Raw genomic sequence first — 26,045 nt, 5'->3', positions numbered from 1 at the left:
TTACCAGAGAAAGAAAAAACCAAGGCATCCCATAAAATCTACCAAGTTTGGAGTACATTCTCTGAGAACCCCTTTGATTATTACACCGTGTACCAAATATCAGAAAAGGCATTCTTCCTATTTTCAATGGGATCGTAAAGATTAAACTTTCTTTTGAATTTAGCCCAAAAGAAATGCTCATTACCCTTCCAGCTAAATTTGTCACCTCCATATTTATCTTCACTACGTTCTATCATGTTAAAATCACCGACAAATAAGCATTGGGAATTAGGCAGGAACATAGTAGCCTAGTTCCACAGACTAGCCCTATCCCTAGAATCATTAGCAACATAAATATTACAAATGCCAAACTTTCATCCTCCAAAAAATTGACCCATAGGGCCCTTTGGCATGGGGAAATACCTGTCAATAATCTTGTTAGCCCATTTAGGCCTAACTAAAATGGCCATGCCACCTTTGCCTCTGTCATGATTAGAATGAAATCCAGTAGCTTGGTCCCAAAGAAATTTGAGCATTGTGTGAGCCTGAAATCCCACCACTCTAATCTCTTGGACAGATATAATATTTTTGTGTTTTAAGCTATTACACAATCTCTTAACCACATACTCTCTGATAAGTAGGAGATATTTTCCACAGCAAGTCAAATTGTGATATTGCTATCAGGATTTAACTCTGTAGTTTTTGAGTCAAATTCATTGACCCATATATCATGAGTGGTGATTCACACATGAATCCATCTCTCAAGAGAATAAATGGAAGCACTCATTGGATCTAGGTGATGCTCACCAAGGTGAAGCACCGGGACTTCCCAAGAGGTCAGCCATCCCAGTAGTACTCCAGCTTGAGCATGCTTAACTTCGGAGTTCCCTCCGTGGTTAAACCCACTCTGTGAGCATCACCTAGATCCAATGAGTGCTAAGTGTTCCATTTATTCTCATGAGAGATGGATTCATTTGTGAATCACTGCTCATGATATATGGGTCAATGAATTTGACTAAAATACTAAATAGTTAAATCCTGATAGCAATATCACAACACATACTCTCTCTCAGGCATTTCTAGTTCCCTTTCATTCCAACTGTGGATATTTATCATTAAAATTATTTAGGTGGGTTTTACCATTATTATACAATCTATTAAAGCAATTGAGAATACCACCATTTTTCTGCTTGTTACCACTACTATTTGACAATGACTGTCTATCTAAAGCTTTCGTTTTCTTTTTAGCATGTTTGTTCAAAACTTCTATGAACTGCCTGGACTTGTTTGGGGAAATTTCCATTCATGGAAGACATACTCCCATCTAAGGTGCACTTCTTCTCACACAGAGGCTGTTTAGCATTCTTAATAGTCTTGACCCTCTCAACAATGGTAGCAAGAGCAAGCTGTTGGGCATTAGGTCTGGATGGTGCTTCACAATGCTTATCTATTTCACATTGGCACTGTTGCACGCAACTGACTAGACTGTGACGAAGAGAAGAGGGAGGGACACTAGTGATAGTGGGTATACCATTATTTCTAGGAATAACATCAAAATCCTCTTCAAAGAGGGGACTGGCTAGACTAACAATTTCAGAATCATAGGAAAGAGAAACATTCTCTTTCATTTGACCAACAAGACCTGCTTCAGGTCCATTCACAATTACCACCTTACTCTCCTCTAAGCCTTGTGTAGAAGGGGAAACTGACTTAGAGTTTACTTCCAAATCTTTTCTTGAAGAAACAACAAAATTAGCTTTTTGTGAGCTCTTCAAAGGACATTCCCTCCTAGAAGTTCATTGAGTTTACAATGACAACATGCCCCGAGATTGCTGAACAATCCAATTTCCCATGAAAAGGACTCATTTCCCAAACTGAAAGAAATAACATTCGGGGAATTAGCATTAGGGTTAAGAGCAATAAGAACTCATGCATTAAGTTGGGGAAGGGTGACCTTCGACTCTTCCACCTGCAGTACAAAACCAAGCAACTTGAGAATTTGGTGCAAAAAAGAGCTCAATTCTAGATGTAGATTCTTAATCTCAACTTAGTTAGGGAGGATTTTGCTAAGACTTCTTCAAAATTGCCTTTTGGAGACCATGGGTAAGCCCTAATAGAGACTTACCCACATTCCAAAATATTTTCCTCAATATTCTTTCCTGCATATTATGCATTTTTTCAGGAAAAAATAACAAATAAACCCTTTTGTATCATCTTGCAAATATTCACATGGATAACCAATTTTTTGCCCCAAACATTAACAACCCATTCATCAAAAAACTTTCGGGAGGGAAAAGCATCTTTGTCCATACATACAAAGAAAATAGCGATGTTTCTAAGCTGAGAGAGCTCAGACCAAATAGCTTTAACGATATCCTCATTGGGTGAAAGAGCTTTCAAATTATGGGGGGAAGACTTACCTTTAGATCCTCCTCTGGGGTCATTAGGTTTGGTAAGGCCCCTCCATTTCTGAGTCCATCTCCATCGGCTGTAGGTCTTCCAATTTCACTTTTAGCCCCCACCCTAGACCTCAAGAAAAACTCTCCATTAAAACAAGCCAAGGCTGGGCACACCATAGCTGAATTCTCTGCAACAACAGTTGCATACCAAGGTTGGGAACACATATTCATACCCATCTCAAGGCTTTTCCCACAAGGCATTGGATATACACGTCCTTACACCATCTTAGCATTCATCTATCTTGTGAGGAATGAGTCCGCCTCACCCTAACATAACTAGCCTGTCCTCTTAAGGGGCTATATCGAATGATTAAGGAATAGGCTATGCATATAGTAATATCTAATCTATTACCAATATATATACCTGCACACACACACACATCTAGATACATATGCGTTAAAGTTGTAGCTTCAGTCAGATTAATTCGATTTGATATACATTATTGTTATTGGTAAATCATCATTTGCTATATATACTTATCCATGTTAAATAATATATATTATTGTATATATATTATATAATAATATATTATTTATGGTTATTTACATTACTAATATATTAATATGTTAACGAGTGATGATTAACTGTAAAGACATGTCTTTTCATGAGACATGTCTCCTCCTCTCTTATTTATAAGCCTTCATTTGCATTTGGGACACAATCAATACAATGGCAATTGTTAGTTCATTTGCAGCGATCCTAGAAAACATGGTATTAGAGCCAAATTGCAAATGTGAGAAAATCAGAGATAGTGATATCTTTACTAGTGTCAACTGATAAAATTTCTAAGTAATAACAATTGTCTAAAAGAGGAATGGTGATCGGAAAATAATAATCAGTTTTGATGGAATTTTGCAAGTCATTGCACTTTCAATGATCAGGGTCTTTGGAGATTGGAACCTGTAAAAGATATTTAATAGAATGTAAACAAATTGTGTAAGAAATGTTGAAGATATTAGAAGAACATCTGACAACGTTGAATGAAGAACACATTTTAATAGAAGCTATTCATTATCTTAAATAAATAAATATAATAAACGTGGGTATTGAATGATAACAATATAGAGGTACAAGACATTATAGTTAGTGATATCAGAAATTATTGAAGTTGACTAGATTTGCATATGACAATGCATTTGGTAGTGAGCACAAGTTTAGATTCCATTGTTACAAGCACAAGACCCAACACGAAACATTACAGTGAAATAAGTGAGAATTTTACATTGAAGGGGGAAATAATAAGCAACGTTTTATTCCCATTATTTGACAAATGCCTATATGGAGATAGTTTTTGATGCATATGGACCTTCATTGAGAAACTTGCATGATGTACATATAAGTATTCATCAGCCTTGAATATTACATTTATCTTCTCACTGTATTCTCTCTTTTATTTGTAATTCTACACATACTATAAAAGTTATTTTGCCTTGATCTTTTCCTTTGTATCTGAAGTTGATCTTGCAGGGAAAAAAGAATGACACATCAGGCAACTTATGACAGTAGCTTAAAAGAAGTTGTGAGTAGGCTAGATAAAGTGAGGCTCTTGAAGAAAACATCTTTGATGATTGAGATTATGAGATCCGTCTACAATAAGAGGGAGTATGATTCTTCTTCTAAGGCAACGTAGGAGCTTAGAAGATTGATACTCAGAGGGAGTCTACAAATACATGTGTGTGATTGCATGATGTCAATGGGCCTACTCCTATGTATATCACGAGGAAGTGATGACTTATCAGAAGAAAATCAGAAAATTGATATTAGATTCAGAGTGAGTCTGACAAGAATCCTTGGGGGAAGAGAGCCTCTAAAGGGAGTAACTATTGGACCTGACTTCTTAAGATCATTGTTCAAAGGGAGAATTTTTGAGGTGCAATCCTTTGTGAGTGATATCGTCTCTATGAGGGGAAGTTTTAAGTGAAATTTATTGTAATGTGTACTTCTCTATGGGAGAGAATTGAGTTGAAAGCCCTTATACCACCCTTTGACTTGGTTCATGGTGGTTACTATTTTGCATATGATATGTAATGAAGGTGACAATCTTTCATTGACATATATAAATAGAAAGTAATCATTATAAGATGACAATCTTATAAATGGTAGACCTGTTATCATGACACATTTCATTAAGTTGTCCCAGAGTGCTGAAGTTGTCCCAGAGTGCTGAAAGTCATGATAACGGATGTATCATAACAAAATTCATTAAGTTGTCACAAGAAGATTAAATTTTTGCAATTGTATCATGAAAGGTGACGATCTTTCATATGTGTGAGGTCACTATTGTAAGGTGACGACCTTATCGATAGTTGATTTATCTCCTAACATGAAAATGTGTTGGAGCAAGTGTTATCATCGTTCTTTGGGCCAGATTTTGCCAGACACCTTGATAATCAACTCATCATGGTTCTTCAGGCTAGATTTTGTCAGACACCATGAAAATCAAGTTTTATGGTTCTTCGGGTCGGATCTTACCAGACACTGTAACTTAAATCGATCATGGACCACACTTAAAGTGGTGTTCAAATCTTGTATTATAATTGCTTAAATTCTTTTTTAACTACAGAGAGAGTGTTGAGAAATTTAGCCTTACAGTGAATTGAATATCATATTGAGATGATATCTCTTCATATACTTAAGAACATAATGTGCTCTACAAATCCTCCCTAGCTAAGAGGGTGTGTTAAAGTTGTAGCTTCAATTAGATTAATTTAACCTAATAAAAGTTATTGTTATTGGTAAATCATCATTTGCTATATATACTTATCCATGTTAAATAATATATATTATTGTATATATATATATTATTGCATATAATATATGTATATTATAGTATATAATATATGTTATATATTATATATATTGTTATATTTATTATATAATAATATATTATATATGGTTATTTATATTACTAATATATTAATATGTTAACTAGTGATGATTAACCGTAGAGACATGTCTCCTCCTCTCTTATTTATAAGCCTTCATTTGCATTTGGAACACAATCAATACAATGGAAATTGTTAGTACATTTGCAGTGATCCTAGAAAACAACAATATGAACGGGTTCCTCCCCTAATAGAATTCACACACAATATTTTGAAAGTCAATATTTAACTCATTCATGCTTGCCAGCAATATGACTGATTCATTTCCTTCATCATTACTTCTGTGCAAATAGTATCCAATATATTTATAGTCTCCACTTTCATTGATATTCTTTGAATGAAGAGTGCCATGGCGTGGGACATGCCTTTTGTCCCTCCATAATCATTGCATCTTTTCATTACAAGTCTTTAACATCTTTCTTCTTGATCATTACTAAATGTACCTGTTCCTTATGTTTAGATTTGCTTCCTTTCATTAGATAATCAATCAGCCTTTAGATGGCATCCTTCCATCTATTAACTTTATAATGATGATGATTAGTGGATTGACTAACACTCTATGTTAATCATTACTTCGATAATCATGATAACCGCTGACTTGATATTCCCTTTGATCATTGGGCCTGATTATGTATGGTGCTGAGATGTTTATTGTCTGATTAGCAAGTCATCGAGCAAATAGAGCAATATTGACGTTCTTACTGATGATTACTTTGTTAATGTCAAATAAGCTCTGCAATATTAGTCAATATCACAAACTTATATTATTGATACCTGGGCATTGTATTTTCTCTTTCCAACTCCTGTCTATTCTTTTTGGGGATTGTTTATTTGTATTAGTGAACAGACTGTCCTCCAAGAAAATATATGCAAATATAATGCTAAATGCCCAAGTGAGAAGACTAATCAGCACTAACAGTTGGGTCACTTCACTATTGAAAGAGTGTAAGCACCCTCTGAATTTATCCGGGTACAGCTCCCCGTATGTGGTTTACAATGAATTTGAATATAGATGCTTTTAACTAGAAAGCACGAAAGGATTACAAACATCTATCCGTAAACACAAAGTAGATGCGGAAACTTAGAAACTGTAAAGAAAAGAACAACAAATAGCACAAAGTCTTTTTTATGAAATGCTGCATTACAAAGTAAAAAACAAAGAATATAACTTCCATCCTCTTGAGAAAATGAGAAATCAGAGCATTTAAAGATATCTTGAAATGTTAATATAATCGGAATACAATGACATTAGAATGTATTTCAGAGAAAACTGAAAACAATACAAAGATCGTGATCAGTGGAAAGAAATTGCCTCATAATCAAAATTCTGATGCAATTATCTTTCAGTCTCCCTTCTCCAAAATGCAAAAGACAGCAAAGGTCCTCATACACATTTACAGTCCATGTCACTATCCAGAGAAAACTGAAACTCTCCCTTTGTATTACATAAAACAAATCAAAATCTATTCTATCTCTAACGCACAGTTTAGAAATTAAATGAACACCAGCTCTGCCTTCTCACGGCCTCACAAGAAAATGGAACAAATCAGAAAATTTCCTCTTTCTGCTATAGCACACAGTCTGTAGTCACCAGAAGAAAAAGTGGAACCCTTTCTATGTCTCTCTGATTACAAGAAATAACATTTTTGCTGATTTTTTGTTATGCAACTGATTCTTGAAAATATTACCCATTAAATTATCTTATATCTCTTCTTTTCCTCCAATGACTTTATCTCTTCCTTAATCTCCACATGCTTTATAACTTTTTAAAATGAACAGCTTGGAAGTATAACTCTCCAAAGTCCCAAATAATCTAATTAAATTGGGACAGGTGGCACTTTGGTGGTTGTAGAGTGCTGTCATCTTTTCATGACAGTTATAAGAAATTTTGACAGCACTGCACTCATCAACCCATAACTTTTGATCATGACATTATAAGAAATTTTGACAGCACTGCACTCATCAACCCATAACTTTTGATCCGTAATTAATATGGAAAAACCGTTTGGGGAGGTTTTGGAAAACTAGGATTTCTAGAACATATCTGAAAATTAATTCAATCCAACGGTTAGATTAAAATTTATGACCCCCGAAATAGGATCCATTTTTCTGGCATCATTTTCTGGGTGTCATGGATGATTCCAACAGTACTGTATTAAAACATGTTTAACTTTCTATCGGTCAGGAATATTTTCAAACTGTTTGGAGAAGATTCAGATAATTAGTTTTCTTCAAACATCTTTGAAAATGAGATTGATCCAATGGTTGGATAATGAGTTATGACTCTTGCAATATGACTATTTTTCTGTCATCTGCATTTGTGACTGTCATTGCTGATCTGATAGTGCTGCACTCAAAAACCTGCAACTTTTGATCCATAATTAATCTGACAAAACGCTTTGGAGAGGATGTAGAGAACTAGGTTTGGCCATACATATCCAAAATTTAGCCCAATCCAAAGGTTGGATTGTTAGATATGACCCCCGAAATATGACCTTTTTTTTGTCATCAGAGAATCCGTGCTTGCAGGTTGTATTCTTGCATATGTACTTATGTGCCTCCACCCAAGACCGTGTTTGAGTGAGTACTGACAACTTTCATGCCATGTATTCTCCCAAGGGAGCTGAGCTCATGCACTTACTACTTGAGTTCATGGTTTCCTTTTCACCATATCTGTTTCCTTCCATTGTGAGGTTGATTGAAATATTTGTTTTTCACATTCAATGAAAGGGATTTTCAGGCTGAGGGTGATGAATCACTATGCCTGAACACCAAAATCATATGCCCTTTCAAGATGAAACACGGTATTTCACTCCATGTGCATGGATTCAAGACTGTGGGTCATGAAAACCTGATAGGGTAAACTGAATATGCAAGTCTTTGATTCATTGAGGCAGAGTAAGAGTAACCTTGACTCTCAAACTCAATTTTAATTATGCAATTTGAATTGTGAACCCAAACTTCTAATTAATCATCTGTGCCTGAACTTGGAACAAAAATCTATGGGGCTTGATCCTCTGATTCTGAACTTTCAAACTAGTGAATTTGAATTTCAAACTTTGGACTTCAAATTTTGGAAATTGAATCTGCATTTCAGAATTGCATTTTGAACTTTCCTGAGTCAACCATTTTGCATTTTGAACCACTTCGAACCCTTAACCACTTTGAACTGCTTTGAACCAAGTTCGAAGTAGTTCAAAGAGGTTCGAAACCTTAAATTGAAAGGTTCAAGACTTGAAACTGAAAGTTTAAAATCTAGGTCCATATGTGTACTAACAGTTTGTTATCGCTCTATCTCCACGTTGATAGCCATTATAATCTTTTGTCGCTGTTTGTATTCATAATCCATTAATGCTGCATTGGTACCTTAGTAGATCATATTTCTTTCTCATACCTATTTCTACTTATCATCTTGGGATTTATTGATAGCATAATTGTAATTAGTCAAAGGAGACACTTTTAATTATCATATGATACCAATTATCAATGAGGTATATTTATGTGTTTGTTTATAGAAGGATCTTAATATATCAATGCTCTTATATAGTTGCCGAGATAGGATATATTATGGGATCATGATGCACATGGTTATTATTTTCGGATTTGCTTTTTCGGACTGCTTTTCTGGAGTTGCTTTTTCGGACCGCTTCTAAAAACTCAAATCTTCAAGTAGTCTGAGTATACAAATTAAGCTCAACTTGAAATGGCTGAATAGCACTTCCAAAGTGCAACCCTTCAGAAGGTCTTTCACTTCCTCAGTTATGCAATCTCTTGAGAGGTATCGTTCTCAAGGATTATGCTGAATATTTGCAGACTATCAAGCTCCACAAATGCTCATAGAAGTTGTAGTTGAGTTACCAAATCCCGTGTATCCAAATGGGAGCCCAAGCCCTCTATTTATCTACTTTCCTAAGAAGTTACCAAGAACTTCTAGAAACATCCTTTTCTAAGAAGTTACTAAGAATTTTTAGAAACATCCATTATAAAATTCCATTATAATGCACTTTTTTATAATAAATAACTTTGTAAAATAAAAGTGCAACTCAATTTTGAATTATAACATGTAGGTCCCGTATAAGAAATGATGATAAAATATAAATAAAATAATATCTCCAAGAGCACAATGAGCCATCTAATCACCAAATAACGCCAAAATGACTCTTTCATCACAACCACTGTCTACGAGAGTCTGTAATAGACTGATTTGGCACGCAAAACGATGTCAACCAAAACGAGGACATTACAGTCTGCCCTTCCTGAAATTGCTTGTCCTCAAGCAATCCAACAACACAATGAACTCCAACCTCCACCTGGATCCCAAATGAAGTAGTATGCGACATCCTTGTGGACATTAAATCTACTGCAAATCAACATCATCAAGACCAACCACATGTCCTATAACATAGCACCCAAAACTTGTGCGGGTGATGTAGAAGTGAGAATGACACCAAAAGGCAACTTCGTAGAAGATCTAAGAAATCTCTTCTTCCCTGTATCCACCCATATAATATATATTAGACTGGAATCTTGGTCATCACCAACATGCATTGAAAAAGATGTAGCTACAGGCGAACCATATGCACTCATGCTAATTGTATCAACAACAGGTGTAGTCGTATCAAAATACATGGACATAGGAACAACACTAATAGCTGCAATAGAAAACTTAACTGAATCTGGAGTTGATGAAATCTCATAATCAACATGTGTGCCATCATTAGAACACACATCAACCACTGCATGCATACTACTAAACTCCTCATTGGATGGTTCAACTGACATAGAAGTGGCTGCTGATATGACAGTATCCTCACATTCTCCTAATCCCACTATTGCTGCATCGTCATCTGCTGACAAAGCTTCATATGTGGACTTCTGACTTTGCACATATGACTCAATGCCAGATTGTGACTCAATGCCAGATTGTGAATCAATTATACTAGAGCGTAAACCCACATTGACCGACTCCGCTAAAACACCAACATCATAGCTGGGTGGCTCTATACGTGTCTTGATCCCACCTGAGGAATCAACTACCTCCTGCATTGGAGCAACATACAAATCATCAATATTGATGCCCATCTGTTTAGCCATAAGCTGCAACATCATATCCATTCGCCTATTCTGCTCATGTTGCATCATATCCATTCGCCTATTTTGCTTCTCTAATGTATCCAGTAACTTGAACATTATATTTTCCTGATCTGGACTGATATACATTTTGTCAAACATTTTTCTCTCTATCTGGCTATGCCAAATTCTCAATAAGACCTCCATAGGATGGCAGGACTTATAGCTTTGATACCACTGTAATGACCCTACTCAAATCTGATCCCAAAATGCTGATAAAGGTTCAAGAAAACGCTTTGCATACAAGGGTCATATGACTGATATAAAATTTCAGTTTGCTTTTATGGCTCTTTCCTTCACTTAGCATCAATAAGAATGCTTGCAAGAAGACTCTGAATTGACTAAACAATGACCTAACATGAGTGTGCAACTTATTTTGACAATATTCAATGCATATATGTGACTAAAACTACTTGCAATATGTAGCTACAGCAATTAGTAATTTTGACAAACACTTGGGATGCAAAATTATAATATTATTTATGCCAAAAAAGAGAACCTACAGCCAATTGACATTTTGTCAAACAATTGGCATGCAAACTAATAAGCTGATCATGAATGATAAATACATATTCAATTACACTATGTCAGACCAGCAACTTATGTCTCCTTTATTGCACATAAAATGTCAACTACAATGCTAGTATGAAATGGCCAAGACTCTTCGCTTACATCTGTATGAATAATGCTTATATCTATTACAACATTTCACCTACAGCCTTACCTCCTAATATGCATCTAAATGATAAGAACAATGCGTGTAATATCCAAAGGAACCTGATTGTAGATGACTGTAATAATTTTCTCTAATGCTGCCTTTCTGCTTTGCTTTTTCAGATCTGCTTTTTCACTTGCTTTTTTCGGATCTGCTTTTTTCGCTTTGCTTTTTCGAACTGCTTTTTCAGATCTGCTTTTACGAATTGCTTTTTCGGACTGCTTTCAAAAACTCAAACCCTCAGGTAGTCTGCGTATTCAAATTAAGCGCAACTTGAAATGACTGAATATCACTTTAAAAGTGCAACCCTTCAGAAGGTGTTTCACTTCCTCAGTTATGCAATCTCTTGAGAGGTATCGTTCTCAAGGATTATGCTGAATATTTGCAGACCTAGATGGTGCCACAAATGCTCAAGAGAGAATGTAGTAGAATTATCAAATCCGGTATTTCCAAATGGGAGCCCAAGCCCTCTATTTATCTACTTTCCTAAGAAGTTACTAAGAACTTCTAGAAACATCATTTTCTAAGAAGTTACTAAGAACTTTTAGAAACATCCATTATAAAATCTCATTATAATGCACTTTTTCTAATAAATAACTTTGTAAAATAAAAGTGCAACTCAACTTAGAATTATAACATGTAAGCCCCGTATAAGAAGAGATGATAAAATATAAATAAAATAATATCTCCAAGAGCATAATGAGCCATCCAATCACCAAATAAATGCCAAAATGACTCTCTCATCATAACCACCCGTCAATGAGAGTCCGTGATAGACTGATCCGGCACACAAAACGATGTCAGCCAAAACGGGGACATTACAAAACATCACAATCTTGGGGTTGCAACAAACGCATAGTGATACATTTTAGAGTTTCTGAATCTCCAACACACGCCTACATGTCAATAAGAAATCGTATGACTATGGATTTACCAATCCTTTCATCTTTGTATGCTATCTAGATTGTGTTAAGGGATCTTGGCTTCTCTGACCTACCACTGAGTTGTTCATTGATAGCAATGCTTTTTTTAAGGCCTCTTCAAGTTTTATCCCTGAAACTTATGTGCCAACTACATTTGCAATGAATTCACTTGGGATTGATGATCCCTCTAGATACATTCGTAATGATGAATCCACCTAGTCATTGTTTTGAGGTTGAGGAATCTCCTCTTGTTCTTTTTGGCTTCTAGTCCACTTTGGGCTAGACAAATTCATTCGTCTGCAAATGATTGTATTGGGGATGCTTTAGATACCAACAAGATGAAATCATAGTTCCAGTGACATCCCTGTGTTTTCATTGGCTAAATTTTTGATCCATAGTCTTTTCAGGACGCATTTGACATGGGATGCAACTATGCAAGAGTACACTTACTCGGTTAGGAATCATACTTGGATTTGGTCTTCCTTCCCAAGAAAAGGAAGCTTGTTTAATCTAAGTAGATATATTGGACCAAATTTATAGTAGATAGATCAAGTAGTAATTTCAAAGGAGGTTTGGTTGTAAAGCGTTTTTCATAGGTTCTCTTTATATTGACTTCATCAAGACCTTTGCATTGGTTGCAAAGATGCGTTGATGTTTGATAGCTTCAGTTGGATAAACCTATATATATTTATATATGAGATATAATTTATATTTATGTGTTCTTTATATTGATATATTATACACACACACACACACACATATGAGATTAAATTTGTTATTATTATTAATTATCTGATTAATGAATAGACATGGCCCTTCATGGGACATGTCTATTCATGGCCTATTCTCTCTCTCTCTCTCTCTCTCTCTCTCTCTCTCTCTCTATATATATATATATATATATATATATATATATATATATATAAATCTAAGATGATGTTGCATTTGGAACAAATATACCAACAAATGGTAGTGCTTGGTACATTTGCAGCAGATTTGAAAAAAACCAACATGGTATTAGAGCCACTTGATCTTAGGGATCTTTCAAAAGATCAAATCTGAATCAAACATCTACCTTGATCAAATTGCTATCGATGATGATATCTTGCCATTTGATATGCCTTGAATGGTATGAGATCGCTGTCAACAAGGGAAAATTTGGTAGATGATACGGAATACAGCTTGTAAAATTGCATATTACAATATGGTCCCAAGAGATATCGATGTCTTCAGAAATGGACAAATCTTTACTTTCGGGGAATTTCTTCTATGACTCTTGTTATCAAATCATTGACTTGGGAGTAATTGGCGCCTCGGTGAAACAGATCTGGAAGAGGCTCGACGTCATATTCTCAAAGGCAAAACACGACATCCTTCTGAAATGATGCAGCTGACAAGAAGAGTTGTTGTTGGTGTAAATAAGTATTTACTATTTACACTTTACTTAACTTAGGTTAATGGATTTTCATATTAGTTGTCATGTAGACACCTAGGAGTTTCCATATTCATATGAGTTGTCATGTAGACAACATAGTAGTTTGCACTCCAATTGAGCACATGTTGTTCTACTACATCTCTTTATGAGATACACCTTTACATTCTTATTCTCTCATTGTTGCACTTACATTCATGCACAATGGAGGATAATCCACTCTTGGTGGACATGTGCTTAGTTGTTGCTTACCTCTTTGCATGACTCCTAGTCATCTTGATTGCCTTTATATACAAGGCACTTCTATGATGTATTCATCCACTTATCTGATGAGTTCGTTCTTCTTTAATCATAGTTTGTTTCTCTTGTGCTATCTCTTGAGCTTCTAGATCTTGGCATTTCATTATTTCCTTAGGCAAATTCTTACATGGTTTCAAAGCTATACCAAATTCTTACATGGTATTAGAGCCATAGGAGTTTTATTATATAGCCATTGGAGAGATTTTTTTTGTAGGTCAAGATTGGAGCTTGCTAGTGCAAATCAGATGTTGGCATCATATTCAGAAGGTCAAAAACCCCTAAATTGACTCCTGTTTCATCAAAATTGGACATCTGAGGTGAAATCTAGTCATTTTTTTGGAGGTGCGACGACAGCAATTCAGCAAAAATAAATATAGAGGTGATTTTCAAACGACGATATCTCCCTCATACGGATTCCTTTTTTCGAGAAATCTTTTTTGTTTTGGGGTAGAATTTCGTGATCTACACATTGTTGCAAGTTGTTTGGAATCCCTGTTCCTGAATTTTTCTGAAAATTGCAAATCCCGATTTTTGCAACTTCAAAGACTTAGTTTGGGCTCATCTAGACACATATTTAGGTGCTATTTTTTTTTGAAAGTGCATGATTTTTTGTCTACTTTTCAGATTTGGTATTAGTTTGGAGTAATTATGAGTAGACATAGCACTTTCAGCATTTGGTCATTTTTGGCCTATTTTGGCACTTGTAATTAATTAGATCCTTGAGAGGTCTTGTGTCTTATCTTGTTGAGTATAATATAGATTCATAATTGTTGTTGTAACCATCAAAAATAGAAGTCCACTTTGGTTCATTTTGACAAGTGGCAATTATACACGCACTAAATATAAAGTGCCAAAATCATTCATTTTGGGGATGTTCTTTGATTGAGTGATTTGGGGGGTGTTTTCAGTGTTTGTGCTTCTCTTTCTCTTGTGTTTTTTTATTCTGCGTCATGGGTTCTCTTAGGTTTCCACTTTTAACTCCACATAATTATGCTACATGGAAAATTAGAGCATGGAGTAAAATGATGGAAAAAAGGTTTAATTGAGTATGTTGATGGAACCATAGTTGCATCGTCTGCTCTTGATAAACTAAATGAATGGAATCATAACAATAAGGTTGCTATTGGTACTTTGAGGAAGTATAACATGAATATCTTATCTTCCATATTGATAATTGTAAAACAATAAAGGAAGCATGGGATATGTTTACTAGCTTGTATGCAAAAGTAGACAAAGCTAGGGGTTTTGAACTTGATGAAAATCTCATGTCAGATCCAAAGGAGTTTGACACAATTCAAGACTATATCACCAAGGCACATGAGCTAAGGTCAATGGTTAAGGATCGTGGAATTACCATGGAGGATGAAAAATTGATCTATAATTTGACGAGAAAACTTCCTCCAGAGCATACATCATTTGTTTCGAGCTTCAACACTCATAAGTTGACCTTAGGTTCTTCCTACACCATGCCTTCATTTAATTCCTTCATAGAGATGTTGATGGTAGAACAATCAAATTTGATGAGCATGGGGATTCTCAAGTCTTCAAAGTCCAAAGCATTGGTGGCTAGTAAAGGGAATCAAGGAAAAGGGTCTAACAAGAAGCAAAAATCATGGCAACAAAATTCACAACAAGAGAAAGAACACTCAACCTCCTCACCACAAGACAACTCCAACAGTAAGGGTAAATCATCCAAAAAGGAGTTGCTTACTTGTGCATATTGCAAGAAGAATGGACATGAAGAACATCATTGTTATAAGGAGATAGATGAACTCAAGAATCTTCTTAAGAAGAATAAAATTGGTCTACCATAAAGAATGACTACATCATCTTCTTCACATTTAGATTTTGATAAAGGAAAGGATCACATGGGCAAAGGTCAAGCCTTAGTAGCTACTTCAAGTCGAGATTTAGGGAGATGGCTTCTAGATTTAGGGGCTTCTCATCACATGGCATCATCACAGTCTATGTTTTCATCATTTGATCATTGTCATACTCCACCTATTTTGATGGGCAATCATACTTACATGAATGTGGTTGGGAAAGGAACTATTGATAAAGGGGAGGGATACTTCAAAGATGTGTTGTGTGTACCTCACCTAAGTCATAATCTTCTTTCCATCTATCAGCTCACTCATGGAGATAGAAGGACCGTGGAATTCACCCCTGATTCAATGTTTATCAGAGACTTGGAGACTAGCGAGATCATTGCTACAAGGGTGGTTGATCATGCATCTAGGCTATACTACTTTTCAGATTTTGGTCATGATGATGACAATGATTCTTTAGCAAATTTTGATAACACTTTTAGTGTTGATTCATTGTCTTCCAGACTCAGTTCCATGGGATGACTACTTGATAGACGTTTCTAGTTTGTTTATGGTGTCCTACATTGCAGATTTGGGAGACACTATTGATGACATTCATCGTCTCTTTGGTGAAGATGATCCTTCTTCAGTTGTTGCGAGGGAACACTCTGACCCTCATCTTCATTCTCTATTTGATCGGTCTTTCGAGGTTGACATGATGGTAGATCCTTTGATACAACAGTTGGAGGAGGCCACTTTCTCTTTAGAGGAGACACTTGAGTCTTTGATACATGTTTTACATTCATCCTCAGTTGAGCCTGATTTGTCTTTTTCAACAGAGTGGCATAGTATACATGATTTGGAGGAGGCACCTTTTAGTATTGACATGGGGATACTTGAGCTGGTTTCAGAGATTTCATATATTTTGAGGTTTCTTCCTATAGATGGGGGAGGCTTCATTGATACACCTTTGGTTATGTTTCTTCCTAAGGGGATGAATGTTGTTCTACACTCATGGACAAGTTTCTACATTGAGCCTTGTGCATCTACCACAGGTGTCATTCTACATTGAGGGGAGGTTACTTGGTCTATCTTCACTTCTTCTCTCTTATGGGGGGAATCTTTTCCTCACATGAGGTCTTCTTCTCTCTCATTTTCTTTTGTTGTACTTATCTCTTTTTTTGGAAGGGGGTTTTTCCCATATGGTTTTCCTTGTTTCTCCACTTTGTGAGAGATTGCATTGCATATCATTTGCACTTGCATATTGTACATGGGTGCCTAAGCTGGCCTAGTAGCCGAGACACATCTTGCATTATTATTTAGCTTTTGTGAGCTTAAGTACGTTCTCCCAAGTTGCACTTAAGGGGGGTTGTTGGTGTAAATAAGCATTTACTATTTACGCTTTACTTAAGTTTACTTAGGTTAATGCATTTTCATATTAGTTGTCATGTAGACACCTAGGAGTTTTCATATTCATATGAGTTGTCATGTAGACAACACAGTAGTTTGCACTCCAATTGAGCACATGTCTACAACATCTTTTTATGAGATGCACTTTTACATTCTTATCCTCTCATTGTTGCACGTACATTCATGCACAATGGAGGATAATCCACTCTTGGTGGACATGTGCTTAGTTGTTGCTTATCTTTTTGCATGACTCCGAGTCATCTTGATTGCCTTTATAGACAATGCACTTCTATGATGTATTCATCCAATTATTTGATTAATTCATTCTCCTTTAATCATAGCTTGTCTCTCTTGTGCTATCTCTTGAGCTTCTAGATCTTGGCATTTCATTCTTGCCTTAGGCAAATTCTTACATGGTATCGGAGCTTTACCAAATTCTTACAGTTGTTGATCCAAAGGGGGCTTTACTCACATTTTGATCACTCAATGTAGAGAGCATTTGCTGTTCATCGATCAGAAATCACATTTAATTTTGTTTTGTTTTGAACTAGGCATCCACTAAAACCAATTTCAGTCACATTGTTAGCACTTTTACGACATAAATCATGCATTGATCAATTTTGGACTATTGTTTTTTCGGAATATTGTACTAGAAATGACAAATGAAGGCCACAAGATGCAGAAGAAAAATCTTCGGGAGGATGTTTGTTTGTTCTGGTCATTGATAAAAATAGGCCTTCCAGCCTGGTCTATAGTATGATTCTGCACTAGTTCTCATTCTCTGGTAGTCGTAATGTTGAATTGGTTTATACAGTATTAAAAACTTGAGAATGGCAATGGAAACTTTAACAAGGAAAAAATTGATGTTGTTCATCGGTGTCTAACGATGGCTGGTACATTCGATGAGGTTGTAGAAGCTATGAAGATTATGGAGGAGGCCGGTTTTGTGCCAGATAACAACACTTATTAAGGGCAAGAGCAGTATAATAGTGCATGCATTGAGAATGGACATGACATCCACATAATACAAGTAAAGAATTGTAAAAGAAGGAAGCTTCAAGGGTATAAACATCAGGCCCCACAGAGGTAAACTAAGGTAATATGGTTCCTTTACATTAGTGAGATTATGAATATAAATATATGAGGCTCTATTTATATAAATCTAAAGTGTCATTATATATACGATGATGTAAATTAAAATATAGATTGAAGTATATATCTAGAAAATTGAATATATACATATATCTTCAAAGTATATATTTAATTAGATATTTATCTATATTTTATTGGAATGATCTTATAATTATGCAACATTATTGAGTATTTTATTTATCTAATCACTGTAGGCTCTCCCTTGTACTTCTATAAGAATTATTTGCTTTGATCTTCCTTTGAGAATGTTATTGCAAGAAGAGGGAGATTGAGATTCAGAGGGAGCCTGGCATTTTGTTAGAGGCAACCTTGAAAGAGAGGGAGCAGATAGAGGATATAATCTAGTCAACCTTCGGTGATCTCGATCATATTGATTCAGTGGGAGTAAACCATGTTGAGATGGATTCTCGAGTAAATTTGAGCAGTCAAGAGGACTGCAATTCATGAATAGATCTCGTGACTGTGTGATTTAATGGGCCTACCCCCTGTGTACATTATGAGGAAGTGACAACTTCCAAATGATGTCACTTTATTTGCAAAAGTTATTGGAAGGTGACAATCTTATAATAATTTGTATTATGAGATCAAACAAATTGAGTATATGGTGAATGTCTTGCATCTTAACATTCTGGAAGGCCATTACTCAAAGAGTACTTGGTGATTATCATTGATATTCTGAGAGGCCAAAACTCTTGATATCAAATGTGATATCAAAACCTTTTGAGTACTTGGTGAGTATCATTATTCTGGGAGGCCAATATTGTTGATATTAGATGTGATATCAAACCTTATTTGGGTACTTGGTGAATATCATATGTTGATATTCTGGAGACTAATACTCATGATATCAAATGTGATATCAAATGGTGAAAATCTCTCGAGATATCAAATGAGATATCCTGAAAATTGTTATTTGTAATATTACGTTGAAGTAATATTTATTCTTATGTGTTTATCCTTCTAAGCTAAGATGGAGTGTTGATGTTTGATAGCTTCAGTCGGATAAACCTATATATATATATATATATTTATATTTGTGTTCTTTATATTGAGATATGAGGTCATTATATATATATATATATGAGATTAAATTTGTTATTATTATTATTTATTTGATTAATTGTAATAACTCCAATTAGTTACAACTTCATCAAACACCAAATTCTTTTATAACTTAGTTGTTTGACATTCCGTCAAACACTTTGCAAGCAAGTTTTGATACCATTGTAATGAGCCCTACTGGCTCTCAAACAATCTATGCTAAATAAATGATTTTTTGTTTTTTGTTTTTGAGGTTTTGCAATTTATGATACAACAATATAGCAAAAAAATAGAAGATATTACAATTATTATTTTAACTCAAATATTTGGATATTAAATAGGGAATATATAGCTGAAAATTCTAGATTTTAATATCAACTTAGATACTGAGTATTTTCACAAAATACCAACAACCTAGTTGATAAAATATCTTCTATTATCTAAATCAACAATTTAAAAAAAGTTTAGAAGTTACAATCCATGAACTTATAGGTAAGACATGCCTTGAAACCCTTTCAAATGAAGGCTAGTAGTAGCAAAAAAATTCTCCAACAAACAAATGCAACTGCAAATATGTAGAACACTGTTCCCAAAGTGCAGATAGAAAATAATGCCTAGTAGCAAATATAAATGGGTGCTCAACCAACTCCAAATTAACTAGCACCCAACCGCTTCTCAGCAACAGTAATAACAATACAAGAAGATGCCGAATTCCAAATTCTCAACACCACAGTATCTCCCAACCACACTGCATACAACAATGGAGATAAAGACCAGTATTCAGAAAATTAATTCACAATACCTCAGCAATGAATTACAATAAACTTCTCAAGAACAAACCTTTATACTTTAGCAAGGGCACAAAATCAGACTTTAGAAATGTCACAAAGACGACAAAGCAAAATAAAATAATCAAATAATCAGATGCTTTACTCATCAAATGGGCTCATATTTATAATCTTCAAGTGGCACAAAGTTTTCCAAATGAACTTCACTTAAGAAGCTTCCCACACACAACATTAAAATATAATAAAAGTGCCATTATAAACTAATTTTTTAATTGCTTTTGGCTCCGAAAATGACCTTTTCCACCATAACTTAATATTCTGACATGTAAGGCCATTGTTTCTTGTTCCCACGATTCAAAACTTTTTGTCCTGGTTCCAATGAGCTATGATACTGAGGTGACCAACAAACAACACCAACAAAAGTAACAACCTCAACGTATTTAGATGAATAATAATAATTCACCCGTCTTGCAAAAACAACTGAAGAAGCTACAGAACCAAAATCTGATAACACCAAAGTGATCTTTGATGATGAAAGATGATGAATGAACCTGATGGGGTGTCTTACTATAAATAGATGATCCCTCCAAGATTCTTGGAGCCCAAACCAGAAGCCCGAAACAAAAACTGAGAGCATCACTCAACTCTTCCAACTCAACTAAGCTCATCGAAACCAACAGATTGACTTAATATAAATAGTAAGTCCCTCAAATGGAGCCAAAACATACCACAGGCTATTGAAAAGCCTATAACCCCGCAACTGAGACCCTCAAATCCCACTGTTAGCTTACGAGGGTCGCGATGGTGAACTGATCTGGCCAACTACAAGAACCTGCTAAAAATGGGGACATTACATTAATGAATAGACATGTCCCATGACGGGACATGTCTATTCATGAATTCACAATTGCTATTATTGCGGCATATTATTAGGAGGAACATTTGATGGACATGGAGAATGCTTTTCTTTATGGAGTTCTTGAGGAGAAGATATTTATTAACTACATGAGTCTCTATAGTATTCTTCCATGGTTTGTAGACTTCGGAAATGTACCCATGGCATCAAATAAATCCTTCATGCTTGGTATACCAAGATGAATTCCCTTATTTACATACTTGGGTTGTCTAGATGCTATTTTGATTTGAATGTTCACATCTTCTAATAGCATGATTTTCTCTTATTTTTGGTTTTTGATGTTAATAACTTTTTCATCAAGGGGGATTCTTCACCTGCCATTGCATCAATAAAAACTGTTCTTCATGACAAGTTTTTTGTGACCAACTTGAGTTCGTTGCATTATTTTCTTGAGATTGAAATATTTTAGTTTTCTTCCATGAATATCATTGTAGAATTCAAATATTTACTTGATTTACTCTAATTGTTTTACATGGCTAATTGCAACATTGCTATGCACAATGTTCTTCATTGTTGGTTGATGCTACTTTTATCGACATTCTGATGTAAGCCATGATCATATACTTGACTCACACCACATCTCATATTTAATTGGCACAATTTTCTTGATTGTGTAGAAGCCTCGTTTGTTGCACTAGAAGGTATATAGCTAGATTCTACACTATATATGGGTTCTTGAGGAGGGCAAAAGTAGGGGCATAAACATTGGAGGGTTATGTGGACAAAATAATCTCCACATCTCCATTTTATTCTCATAAATGCAACCAGCCAATCTTCCAAGGAATTATCCTCTCTGACCCAATCCAACAAAACAGAGAAGGATACTTGAACCCCAAATGCATAAAGAAGGGTACTCGTACCCTTACCTATCAATGGAGCCATGACCACTCAACCCCACCCAAGAATGCAGGCTTAAACAATGGGATTTTAGGAGGATGAATTGTGCCCTGAACCATTGAATATTTCTAAAGCATGCCACTGTAAGAATCTGCAATATAATCTTCAGATCCTTCTCTAAGGATATTTCCATGCTCACATGGAATTTTTACCATGTGATCTACTCCCCTATATGATTTACAAGGTTTTCATAGTTACGGGATTCATTCTACAAGTATTGATACTGACTTGGTTGGGTGTACTAATTTAGATTAGGTGGTGTTGGTGTTTGTTTTATGACACAAACAACTTAGAATAAAATACCTGGGGTCTTCTATCCTCTCTTGAAGAAAATCCTCTAATGTGCTAAACAAACAAACTATGTGATCACAAAGGTGACTCCAAGGTTCCAGATGCATGTGATTTTGCTGTTCAAGATAGACTCTCGTGGCAGGATAATTTGCAGAAAACCTCCAAGGGGACTTACATACTTGTTCAAGATTTTATTCTTTTAAATAATTTTGTCTTTGAGCTTCTGGATTCTACTTCTACTAAGATTTAAAAAAAAGGAAAAAGATTAATGGTTGAGGAAAATCATTCCAACTCTAAAATAGACATGTGAACTCTGGAGACAACAGCAAAAAATGGAATCTGAAACCTATTCTTACTTCGTCAAATTCATCAACTCCACAAAAACGGTTCAATCTTCTAAGGTATTATAAGAACTTTCACATCACAGATATTCACCAACATTCGAACAATGAATATAGTAATGGAAGTTTTCTATCACAAGTTCTGACATCCTTAGCACAATAGTTGAAGATAATCCAACTATCAAAAGTATGAACATATTGATTCCATAATGAACATTCTCACAAATCTTTTGCTTAATTTAACAACTTGAATTTAAACTCTACTCTAATTGAGAGACAAGAAACTACACAGCTTACAAAAGATATTAAATTCACCAATGATGGTGAACATTGAATTCACTAAGAAGTGTTTTATGCAACAATTTCTCCGAATCTCTCCTTTAAAAACAAGGAGTGGATTTTATATAGGGGTTCAAAAACAAATGAAGAGCCCAAATCAATTTCAGATTGATGGCCAATATCTAGACAACTACCATGATTAGGGTTTAAACTTTATAATGATTATCTAGTGAGAACCAATGAAAAATGAGCAACTTAAATAGAGCTTATCCTGATTGAGGAAAAGGTCAAGTTCATTGAACTTGGATGCCTTGTCCTGAAATTATTTGATTGGAGGAAATAAGTGGTTGCTACATCAACAAACTCATCTCTTTGAATGAAGTTAGCTTTGGCAATTCCTATTCAATTTTGGGAAAATGTTCTCAAATTGCATCGTCTTTAAACCTCCTTGAACTTGGAATTTTTGCCCCTTTTGAATGTTCTTCGATCCAGAATTTGGTGTGAACTTTAAAATATGGAAGATGTCTTTGAAATTCCATTGTCTTGCCATTCTTCTTCTTGTCTTGAAATTCTTTGTTGGTGACGAAGTCCTTAATTGTGTTTGTTTTCCTCATTTGTGAATATCATCTTTCCTTATACCATTTGAATTTCTTCGTTTGATCATTTGGAAGTCCAAGGTGGTTGTAGCATCTCCTTTATCATTGTGTGCTCCTCTTGATTGTTCACTTTGCATCAGACTTGCAAAATAACATTGAGAAAATTGTCAATAACTCATTAAAATGACTCAGCAATCTTACCTTTAATCTAGAAATGGCCTTATGAATTTTGGAAATGATGAAGCACAGTCCCTAGAAATGGACTTTCAGGTCTGATTTTTCAAGAAATTTCCCATGCTTATGCAATTTACACCATTGCTTCCTTACTGATTGCACTCTCTACAAATACTTTCTCTTTGAAATTCACACCTCTCTCTAGAAACTTATACCTCTTCTTTTTTATGCATAAACTTAACATTTTCCTTTGAAACTTGGCCTTTTCATCTTTCCTGCTTGAAATTTTCTTTGGATACCTTGTGATTTCAATCTCAATTGGCTTTCACAATTTTCTAACTTTTCTCAGGCTGTAGAGAGTGAATTTCATCATTTGGTCTGCATTCTTCACCTAGGTTGTCCACTCTTAGCCAAATTTTCATCACGAGAGGGCAGACTTTGCTTGTGCTTGTGGATTTTCTCTAAAATTTCCTTGGCGAATTTTGCATTGAAACATGAATTTCCTCAAGTGCATTTTACGTTCAATTGAGGATTCTTCTATGCCTTAGGCGAATTCATGTTTGATTTGTCAACTTGTAAATCTCCATTCATTAGCAATTTCAATGCCTTAAACACATTTTCATCTCTTCAAAGTGGACTTTGTGTTGAAATAAGGAGACAAATTTCTGATTGCTTTCTCTTGATATTTCTCTTGGATTTCCTCTTGATTTTCCTTTTGACCCCTTGATTTTCCTCTTTATTTTCCTCTTGATTTCCTCTTGTCCTCAAATTTCCTTTTGATTTTCTTTCCAAATTGGGGCGGACTTCAACTAGGTTTGAGGATTCTTTACGGGCTTAAATAACTTTCATGTAACCCTGTGTATTTCTCTTACTTCCTTGGGCGGACTTGGGCATAAGTTGAGGAATTTCTTCACTTAGTCATTTTTCATATCAGCGAAACTTGGGTGGACTTATTATGCTTTGTGGAATTTACCCAAATCTTAATTACCTTAGGCCAGGCAAACTTCATGTAGAGTTTTGGATTTTCACCTTCTTAAGAGGTCAAACTTGATGTAGATTTAGGATTTTGACAAGTTTTAAGTCAGACTTTAGTATTACGCAAAGTAATTGGTAAAATATTTGATGTATTAACAAATGATCGAAGAGATCATAATAAAGAATTTACAAATGTACAAAATAGAAGTTTCTAATAAGAAACTTATTAGAAACTTAAGAGGATTGTAGAAATAATCTTATCTACAAATGATTAAATATATTACATAATTGACCATTAAAGTAATAAAATAATAGTACTCTAAAACCCTCTCTTAATGGTCAATCTGTCCACAACACCAAGTCGTACCCTGAATTGAACAAACTTATCTGGACTAAGAGGTTTGGTGAGAATGTTTGCAGTCTGATTTGCTATTGGAACATACTGCAAGTGAACAGTCGCATCTTCAACCGTCGAATATAATGAAATGTCCACATCCTTGATGGAAGATCGGGTTTTCGGCAAGTTTGAGCACTCCCTGATTATCTAAGAGAAAAGGAGTCGGGGCTACTTGAGTCAAATGCATATTTGCAAGCATTCGTCAAAGCCAAACTGCCTCACAAGCTACCTTAATAGCTCCTTGATCCTCTGCATCTGTGGAGGAGAGTGAGAATGCATGTTGCTTCTTACTAGTCCAGGTGTTTGCACCAGATCCCAAATTGAACACATAACTAGAAGTTGATGTCTTATCATCAACCAAACTGGCCCAATCTAAATCGCGAACACACAGAGTCTTGAATCATGAATGCTAGTGTAAAGAAGTCCAGAATCAGAGGTGCCCTTTGCATACTGTATTATGGTAAAATAATGAAAGTGTTCTTAAATAGAGATCATAAATGATCTATAAATTCAAGTATACACAAGAATGTTTCTATAATGAACAAAGAAATAGAAACATTTTGAAGAGAGAAAGAGAAAGTTTCTATAACGAATAGGACTTTATGGAAACATTATAAAAAGAGTGACCATTGGAAAAGGACAAAAGAGGGAGTAAATAGAAACCATCTAATATCATAATACCCTCCCTTTATGGTCAATCTGTCTTCAAAAAATAGAAATTTGCATGTCCTCAAAAATTGTAAAAGGCAGCCTTGGGTTGGTCAGAGAGGTTTGCATGTTCTGTAATGTTGGCTTGTGGCTGAGACCCTCCCTGCTTCCGCTAGTCAAAAGCAATGCGAGTCCTGCATTCTTGGATCACATGACCAAATTTGTGGCAATAGTTGCACCGGATTTGCTTCTTTTTGGAGCTATTATGAGACTGAGCAGAGAACTGAGATGGCCTTTTATCCTTGTTAAAGGATTGGGCTGAAAAAGTTTGTCTAGAGGAGGATGAAGGAGCACTGTTGCCAAACTGTTGTTTACAATGGTCCTACTGCAAAAGTTTGGTGCATAAATCTAGAAATTTGAGTCAGCATTAGTTGCAATAATGTTGAGCATCTCAATAAAGTGCTCATAGGATGATGGTAGACTTTTCAAAGTAACGACTACCATATCC

General features: G+C 35.3%; 1 protein-coding gene across 1 annotated transcript in view; it reads left to right on the top strand.

The window, feature by feature from the left end:
* PRIN2 (Serine/Threonine-kinase) overlaps positions 1 to 26,045 on the top strand; it is a 69,817-nt gene that overhangs the window by 25,803 nt on the left and 17,969 nt on the right. The window lies entirely within an intron of this gene.

Source organism: Cupressus sempervirens, chromosome 5 (assembly GCF_028749045.1).
Source record: "Cupressus sempervirens isolate cs-2001-9-10 chromosome 5, ASM2874904v1, whole genome shotgun sequence".
NCBI classification, from domain to species: Eukaryota; Viridiplantae; Streptophyta; class Pinopsida; order Cupressales; family Cupressaceae; genus Cupressus; species Cupressus sempervirens.
This window is presented reverse-complemented; position numbering and strand designations above follow the sequence as displayed.